Genomic DNA, 9207 nt, shown 5'->3' with positions numbered 1-9207 from the left:
AATCCATATATATTTTTAAGTGGACGGTAAAGAACAAATTGCAGCCTTCTTTTTAATATGTTAAATTAAAATTTAACGACAATAAAGGCACATTCATCCCTCTGAGTCTTATACAAAAGAGGTCCGGTTATTCATTACATCACATCATATAATCCCATAAAACAATATAAAAACTGGGACCGCCACGTTGGAACCACATACATTTATCTGAATTTATTAGAATACACTGTTTGCTAGTTTTAATCTTGCAATTTTCAAAGTAAGGCCGTTGAAGGTGCACTCCGTAATTGTTTGTAGCTCAATAACAATGTTTGAATATTTTTACATGTCAATGGTAAGCAGTGATTTTTGTCCTGCCGAGTGAGTTTATTTCGTTTGTTCCATGATATTTTCCAGTATGTTTTAAAATGCTGAAGAACTGGGATAACAAAATATTAGTTAGCAACATTTGTTTCATTTACAGTTTTCCATAGTGTATGTAAGTTGTTAACTCTGATGAGAACATTCGATAAACGTTACGGAGTCGGAATTTATTGTCGGAATGTATTACATGTGGACAGAACGATTGCGTGGGTGATACTAATACAATTCAATAATGGTATTTAGTCTGTCTGCCTATATATAGCGTGATTTACACATCGATCCGATTACGGGTTACTTGACTTTAGTAATTGTTTGCTGTAATCAATACAATGAATCTTCAATTTGTTAATCTTCCGCTTTACATTTGACTCTACATTCGATTGGATACCGGTTGATTACGGTTAACTGGTTTACCTGTTTTTAGTTTAATGGAAAACTGTCCTGATGGTAATTTTAAAATTGTGCTGGTCAAATCTCCGTTTGCCCAACATGTACATGCACCGATGCCTCACTTTTGTATAACCCGAAATCAATACATACTAGTTGATGTCCGTGGTCGCTTCATTTCATCGTATCGCAGACAGTTGTAATTTACTTGCTCTGGTTATTATTAAAACAGTCTAGTACTTTAATTTAAACAAAAGCGAATTTAGGTTCTCTTGTATTGCTTTTTAATTTGTATAAAATGTTAATTTCTATTTACACAGTAGGCAATGTCATTTTGTGTGCCAATCGCTTCCGGTTCACTTAGGCTCCATGCCATCTGATGACAACAACGTTTTTGATAAACCATAGTCCAATAACAAATATAAGTTAATCAACATAGTTGTCATAATATGTGCCTAAATTGGGTATACAGTCGAAACCCATTGGCTCGAACTCGCTCGGTTCAACTTTTCGGTTGGCTCGATTTATCCTTAAAGCATGAAAACCATCAATTGCTATTATATTATATACATTAACGTTTGAGTCGTTTGGCTCGAACTCGCGAGGGTTTAATTATCGGATGGCTCTAACTGTATTCTCAGTCTCGGTGACAATTTGTACTTCTCCTTTTGTTTGGTTCGAACTTGCTTTGAGTCGCATAAAGCTATTAATCGAATAGGTGGCTTGATTAGGGCCACGCTATAATTGTGACAACGCTTCTGCAAACGAATATCGAATTAATAGTGTAAAATCGATTATTTAGGTCATTTACTCATTCGTTAACTGAGTCGAAAAAAGAGGGGAGAGGATGATTATACCGCATCTTCAGATAAAGTAGACAACAACGCACCAAAATCTACAATCATAAACGTCCGTGAAGACAGCAATGATACAATGACACAGCAGACCGATACATATAATCCGGAAATGTCCAGAAGATTGCGAAGACTTGCATCATCGTCCAAGTAAACTGGATGCAATTGAAAAATTCTTATATCGACGAAAATCCATCGATATCACACAAACTGACATCATGTCACTCTTTATAAAAGTAACGAATACATAGCTACTGATGTGTTATATTTCTGTGATGTGTATGTAGAGCCTATTTCTGTTATGTATTTTAGTACCGTTTCTTAGTTGTAATCGGAAATGTGTTTCGTAGAAACGAGCAATAACAATATCCATTTATTTATATTGTTATATTTGTTTGATGTATGTTTAACTGTTAATTTTATTTTTTAAATAAAAATATTAAATAAATACTTGGTTCTTATCAATTCATAAACAGAACGAAATACGTAGTGTATGCAGTATGAATACCTATCTACTGAAATTTCCACATCCGCATATCGAATTACATTTCAATGTGTACACGTACACGTATATTGTTTGAACACTTGTGTGCGTATTTTGACAATCGTACCAAACCGTCCAAATGCTTACAACATAAGTTGATTACAAATAACGAATTGATACTATTGAAGTTTATTTCACAACGCATGCAATTGTTTACACTGTTTAAGAGTTTGGTGGAGGGTACGTATTTAATTTTGATTGCTTTGCACAACATTCAAACCGTCTGACGGCTTCTGTTACAGTTACACCATTAAAGATACTTGAACAGGATCGTAAGCGGGAAATGTCTACCATTCAAGAAATTCAAAATACATAAGAATGGTTAAACCAGGAGTCCGTGCATTTTGATATTAAATCAATTCATAAGATGGGTAATACTTGTTTTGCCATGTTTATGATGACGTCAGTATTGCCAGTGTAAAGCGCAGACGTTCAACACACTCAGCATCCGCGCAGAGATTTGAGCTGGAGCATAGCTGGATCAAATCACTACTTCATAACCAACCACGTGATGATAGCCGAGCCACGTGGTACAATTATTTTACCGTTGTTATTTTTACTTTATTTACATTTAGATAATTTATTTTTCATGAACCTAAACTAATACACGATTTTCAAAATATAAAAAGAAATGATACTACTTTTCATAATATAATACTTAAATAAAAATTAAAATTCTACAAAATCTGGTAAGATTTTCTTGTGATGGCATAGATCGTATGTGAGAGCAAGGAAAGACAACTCTGCGTGTAGATTGCGTTCAACGCTGCCAGTCTTCAGACGATTATTAGTTGCGAATTTTCTTGGAAGTCAAATTATTCTTTCAAGTTTTGCTTATGTGCTTTGGTTTTAATTTATATTATCAAAATATGTCTCAAATTAGTGTGTGTTTAATTATAAATATTTTTTTCCAAACATATGCTTTTCTAACGAATAAGAAAATATATTGTATAGCGTAATATGAATAAGATATAAAGCTTTCATTCATTTCTAAGGACAAAACGCGTATTTATTAGACAATTATATTTTCAAGTTCCACTTTAATTTATCCGTATACTATGAAAACACAACATCGTAAATAATTACTTAAAGTTTTATACATTTTGACTGACAAGAAATAGAATAGCGCATTTAAATATAAACCGTTTAAAATGTGTTCACACATAAATTCCTCTATTAAAAAGCATACATACGCATACATAGCAAATATACTGAATATATCATTCGTAAATGAAAATGAAAGGTTAGCGTGTTTTACTGGATAACCACGATTTTATAATTATGTTTGTTACTGCAAATCGCTTTTACTCACCAATTTGTTTGCCAATTATACTTTATGTTACAGATGAAGATAAATATGACTAAATTTTCAGCACCTGCCTTTTTCCGTCTCACAGAAAACAGTCTATTCTTCTTGATCGATCTCCAGCAAAGAATTTAATCCGGCAACAGATTGATTGAACAATGCGAAATATTTTTCCACGTTGTCGGCCAAAATGTTGATGTAATCAGGGTCGTAGCTTATGTCAACACTCGCGTTACAAGGGACACCGCTTGCGACATAGTGTCCAGGCTTTTGAACCATTGTTTCACCGGACCGTAACACAAACACTACGGAGCAGATGATTTTTCGGAGTTCTTTACTCAGCATGCGCAGAAGATTGCTGATGTTTGATTGGTCGAAAGAATAGTAGGAAAAGTCACCAATGAGTTTTGTTTGAAGAAGAAGCTGTTGCGCATGCGCGTGGATGGCGAACAATTCTCCGCTCTGTGAACAAAAGTGTTACATATCTTTGTATTATTCATGAACAAGCTTTTGCTCTTGTTATAAGAAATATTTTTTATGATTGTGCGATGATATAATAAGTATGTTTTATGTGATGAATTCATGGCTTTTTATAATGTTATCAAACTACCAACGACATACACAGCCGAGTTTACAAAATCCATGCACTTAAATATATTCATGTCTATAACTGCAATCGAAATATGTTTGTACACATGTTTAAACTGACAATCAAAATTCTATTTTATGTCATATAAGTTGACATAAAAATAATATGCCAATAATCTCAACACTTACTTAACATCTGAAACACACACACATACACACAAACACATTTATTTGAACCCTCCCCATGTACCAACATTATGTTTATAAAATCGGAAAATATCGTCCCTGATTAGCCTATGCGGACTGCACAGGCTAATCTGGGATGACAATTTACACACATGCAGTAAACCCCTTTTTCACAGAGCTCGGCCCAATCATGGTTTCTTGTTTGTATTTCAAATATACTCACCGTTGATCGCCCCGTATCATTATGTCGACTGTGTGATACGTGTGATGTTGTCATGTTCATTGGTTCATTAAAGGTATGGACCTGAAGCGTTAACAATTTGCAATTAATATTTAATTTAGTTTGCTTATTGCTGTGATATTGCATTATCCTAATTCCTTCTGTTTTAGGAGACCTGTATATAGCATCTAAACTTTAATCAAATATATATTATCTTAATTGCGCTCTATAATATCGTTCGAGACATGTTACTTTATTCCTTTATGTCCTACAATATATACCGTTCCACATAAATATTGTATTAAATATAATAATAATTTAAAATACGTTAAGTATCACTAACATACACACGTACTAATATGTGTGCAATTTCGCCAAGTATTCGGTTACACTCCAACAGTCTTCTCCTCAGTGTCAGTAACCTGCACGCTTGAAATCGTTGCATGGCATGCTCGGGCTGACTGCACGTGGAGCAAGTATCCAGGGTTAGTGCCGAACTGCTGGTACCTGGGAAAAAATGATTTCACTGAATTACAAATCAAATATGCATAATCATGACCTAATTATTTATATATATTAATCTAAATATGGGTGAAGCAAAGTTTTGAGAGAACTTATGCTGATGTTTTGAAAACAAAACAAATTAAAGGATCACATAAAGGCAATGATAAAAACAAATTTTTTCGACTTACACACACACAACAGCCAGACAATATTCATGACAGCAATATTCATTTTGATGTCGAAACAAATATCTGCGAACATATAACTGTTAATAATTGATATTATTTTAATTAATGAAGCGTATTTATTACCTCATTTTTGGTTTATCCAGAAAGTTATGAATCGATTCATGTGTTGGTGATTCCAATGTGAGAACTTTAATTTTCGCTTCTTTACTCTAATCCGGTCTACGATATACTAAGTACAGAAACCCATTTCAACGTAAGCAGTAGTTATCCAATCGGATGTTAAGACAAATGCGGCACAAGTCCATGATTAATTAATGACCACATTGTACATTCATTATATTGATTTAATCCTAACAATAACCGAGGTCGAGTAACCCATAATCTCATGATCTCATCTATGTTTTAATTACTCTACTGATAGATTAAATACCACAATTAAATACCTCCCAACCGCTTAATTGTCATTTCCTCATTTAATAAATTCCGAAACGACGATTTATTAGGTATCGCATGACAGATAGTATGAGTTTCCTAACGAGTTGACTGTATATAACTGAAAATGAAACAAAAATATTGCTAAAAATATTACAGTACCCGTAAAACATTGGTAAATGACACGAAACTAATAAAATCTACTCACAGTATTTTTTTCTGCAATAGTGTTTTTAATAAGATTTAAAAACGGGTATCATCCAATTATCACTTATATACACCATAGGATTACGTGGCATTAAAAGCCTGTTTAGTGTTTACATATGTATCTTTTTTAATTTAATTATTGTTCATCTGTGGCTAGAATTTGTCATCCTTTGGTTTAGTAACCGCCGATGGTATAAGAGAGATTATGGAATTAAACAGAAAATAAATCAAATAAAAATGGAGAAAATCAAGTTTTCCTCTTATGCCAATGTAACGTAACGAATATTTGGGGCATCAATGAATAGAAATAATAACCGAAATTTTTATCAAAATAAATCTTCAAAAGGCAGTCACGCATAGACCAGCATTGTATTGCTTCGGGTATAAAACGTCAAACATCTGTCAATTCCGTATGCATTCGTTTTGTGTCCGTTGCAAACGTCATATTTGGGTAGAAATTGTTAGACATGTGACTTTGCACACGGCCCGTCAGAATTTGCACACGTTATAATCAATTGTTTCGTTTATAGTTCTTCGCTTGCGAAGGACTAAGGTTATGAGTGTGTATTTCAAGTCAGTCTGCTTTTAGCTAGGCTAGGAACGATAACCACCTTTATTACGCTAGGAACGATTATCTGCCTGTTTTTACTCTACCACTGGTACACTGCAGACAGCAGTGTGTGTATTTGATTAATATGTGTTTAACACCTTGTGGGACTACATTGGCCAGTTTGTCATTCAAATCTGTACATGTACATATTGGCTGCTTTCAGGAGAAACGGGGCTTAATGCGTTTCAAATAAGTGGTGTCCCAGATTAGCCTCTGCACACTGATTAGCCTGTGCAATGCACACAAGCTAATCAAGGAGGACACTTTCTGGATTTCTGGTGTTTTTCATTTTAAGAGAGTCTCTGGTACTGGGATGACAATTAATGCATATGCATTAAGCCCTGTTTTTTTTCCAAAATGAAGCTTAAATTATCTTTTTATATAAATGATTTGAAAAAAAAGGATAAAAGTGATAAGAACTTCAAAGTAACCTCGCTGACAACGCAAATCACGTTGAAATCAAATAAACAACCAATGCGTTCTAAATTTTGATCTTGTGGCTTTTTTTAGTAAAAATCTTAAAGGGACCTTTTCACAGTTTGTCATTAAATGCTTAATATTGATAAATGTTAAACATTGGATCTTAAAAGCTCCATTAAAAAAACAAACAAGAATAAATTTAAAAAAAAGTTACCCTCAGCTGGGCTCGAACTACTGACCCCTTGAATAAAAGTCTATCGTTTAGACCACTCGGCCATCCGTTCTCATACAATGAGAGATGTATTATATACTTTATATAAGCAATCCTCGTAGTATGAAAAAGTATAACGACAACAACAGAACTCTCCAAATTATAAAATCGTTTAATTTTGTCAATTTAGCAAAACGTGAAAAGGTCCTATAATGTTTTCAGACTTGCAAATTGAATGAGTTTAATAAACTGTCAGAATTTACATCATGAATAACTAACAGGTTAAGTGGTTGCCTGTTAGCCTGGGTTCAAAAGATTTAAACTCAGGAAACTAAATTTCAAAAGTTGATTACAGTTGTACTAAAAAGCAGGGCAACTTTTCAAAGCATGAACAACTCAATCCAATTAAACATAGAATACAAATTGGCTACTGTGGATCAATTAGGCCTAGGAAATGATTCAATTCCGACTCACAACAAGACATGATGTTTTAAAAATCTGTCATGTCGGCAAAATTGTTGCTCAATAATTAAAAAAATAAATAAAGTATTAGATACACATAACTCAACATGAACATGATTCTAGGCTTGTTATTCTTTAGCAAGGCAACCAACATTCTAAAGATGGTTGCCAGTGCAGCAACCAATTGCGAAAAAAAGAGACATATTGTTGTTATTTTGTCTTAGTTAACATAAATATGAGGATAAACAGTGCACACACATCTCGACCAGTGCTTTCAGGTACACTCTTTATAAATTTGAGTGGGTTCTGTTCATTTCAAACTTGCGATATAAAAAGCATACTTTTGAAAACTGAGTTGCGTCTAAGATTATGCAATAGCGAAGAACTTCAGTGCCTTCAGCGCTTTGATTTATATCTGTATTTTGACTTAAGTAACTACCGATAAACAGTATCACGCACAGAGCCGAACATAGAAGGCTCACACTTTGTTTTGTAGCGGGGCGGCTGCGGCCGTTACGTCGTCTGTATTTTGTAGTTCAGAATATTGTAAGGACACTGCAAAAAGTGGTGTTAGAATTAAATAAACAGAAATAAATCTATATAGAACACTGAAATGGACTTGTGTGCTTTTATTATATTTCAAATGCTACGTCACACCAATTTACCGACAATAATAACATTTATTGTCAGAGCAAAACCCTATAGGAATATCCAAAATTTTGAACCGGTTTAACTCAGTAAAACCAAACGTGGTCGTAAGAACGCAAAGATTTCGAGAACAAAATCCTTCATATTGGCTGCATTTACGTGATTTGCGCTTGTCCTTAATTCTCTTTACTTGTACTTCCATGAAAAGGTGAATGTTTTGTGTTTGAACGTTTATAACACATTTATAGTCCATTATGGCCCGATTTGGTTTTTTTAAAGTAGAAATGATCATTGTATTTGATTATCGGGCAATTGAAAGAGTTTCAATTTATTTATCATCTGATTTATACGGGTGGATTTATATATACAGCTTCGTATGCATTTAGGTGATTTGTGTTTGTGCTGTCAATAGGAAACATTTGTTCTACTCAATGCGTGAGCATGCACGTTATTATATGATTTATAGTGTAATTCGTTGTAACGATGTTATTCACTGCTCCAACTTTGTTCCGGTGGTTACATAAATTCATACCAAAACTTACCTTCAGGGTTGCAGTGGTGTTTGTTTGGCAAAGGTCGAAGATCCTATACAATAGTGTGTCGATGGACCATCACGCTTGAATAAGTTGTTTGATGACCTTTATAAGAGTTATTGTATCCCAATCTGATCATTTTAATCTGTTATATAATTGTTTTCGATATGTTTAGCAAAGTTATTTTTTAAAGAGTATATTAGCTTAAAATTTTTGTGTTTAAGAATGCGAATATTTCTATAAACGATCATAGTTTTTTATAATTAAGAGATCCCAAATCAGATATGCCGTATTTTAAAATCATTAAACTATTTAAGACGTTTTTTGTCTCTCCAATTCGACATGAAAGAATTGATCTATCTTTGTAGCTGAGCAATAAATATTTCAAAATTGGCTATCTTAATAACTCTCTTTTTTTCTTTAAGTCGCATAAACCATCACTGATGTATTACATGTGAACACGTCCAATATAAATATAAAAACCTATGCAAAAACAAATGTTAATTATATACACATAACTATATTAATTATGGTGAAAAATGCA

At 33.4% G+C, this 9207-nt stretch overlaps 1 long non-coding RNA gene across 1 annotated transcript; it reads right to left on the bottom strand.

The window, feature by feature from the left end:
- Window positions 1-3809: 3809 nt before the first annotated feature.
- LOC127841815 (uncharacterized) lies at window positions 3810-4923 on the bottom strand. The gene is made up of 3 exons (XR_008031343.1): window positions 4804-4923; window positions 4452-4532; window positions 3810-3916 (listed from the first exon to the last, which is right to left on the bottom strand). It is a non-coding gene; the product is annotated as an uncharacterized LOC127841815 (long non-coding RNA).
- Window positions 4924-9207: the final 4284 nt, after the last annotated feature.

The sequence above is a fragment of the Dreissena polymorpha genome, chromosome 8, assembly GCF_020536995.1.
Source record: "Dreissena polymorpha isolate Duluth1 chromosome 8, UMN_Dpol_1.0, whole genome shotgun sequence".
Classification (NCBI taxonomy): domain Eukaryota; kingdom Metazoa; phylum Mollusca; class Bivalvia; order Myida; family Dreissenidae; genus Dreissena; species Dreissena polymorpha.
This window is presented reverse-complemented; position numbering and strand designations above follow the sequence as displayed.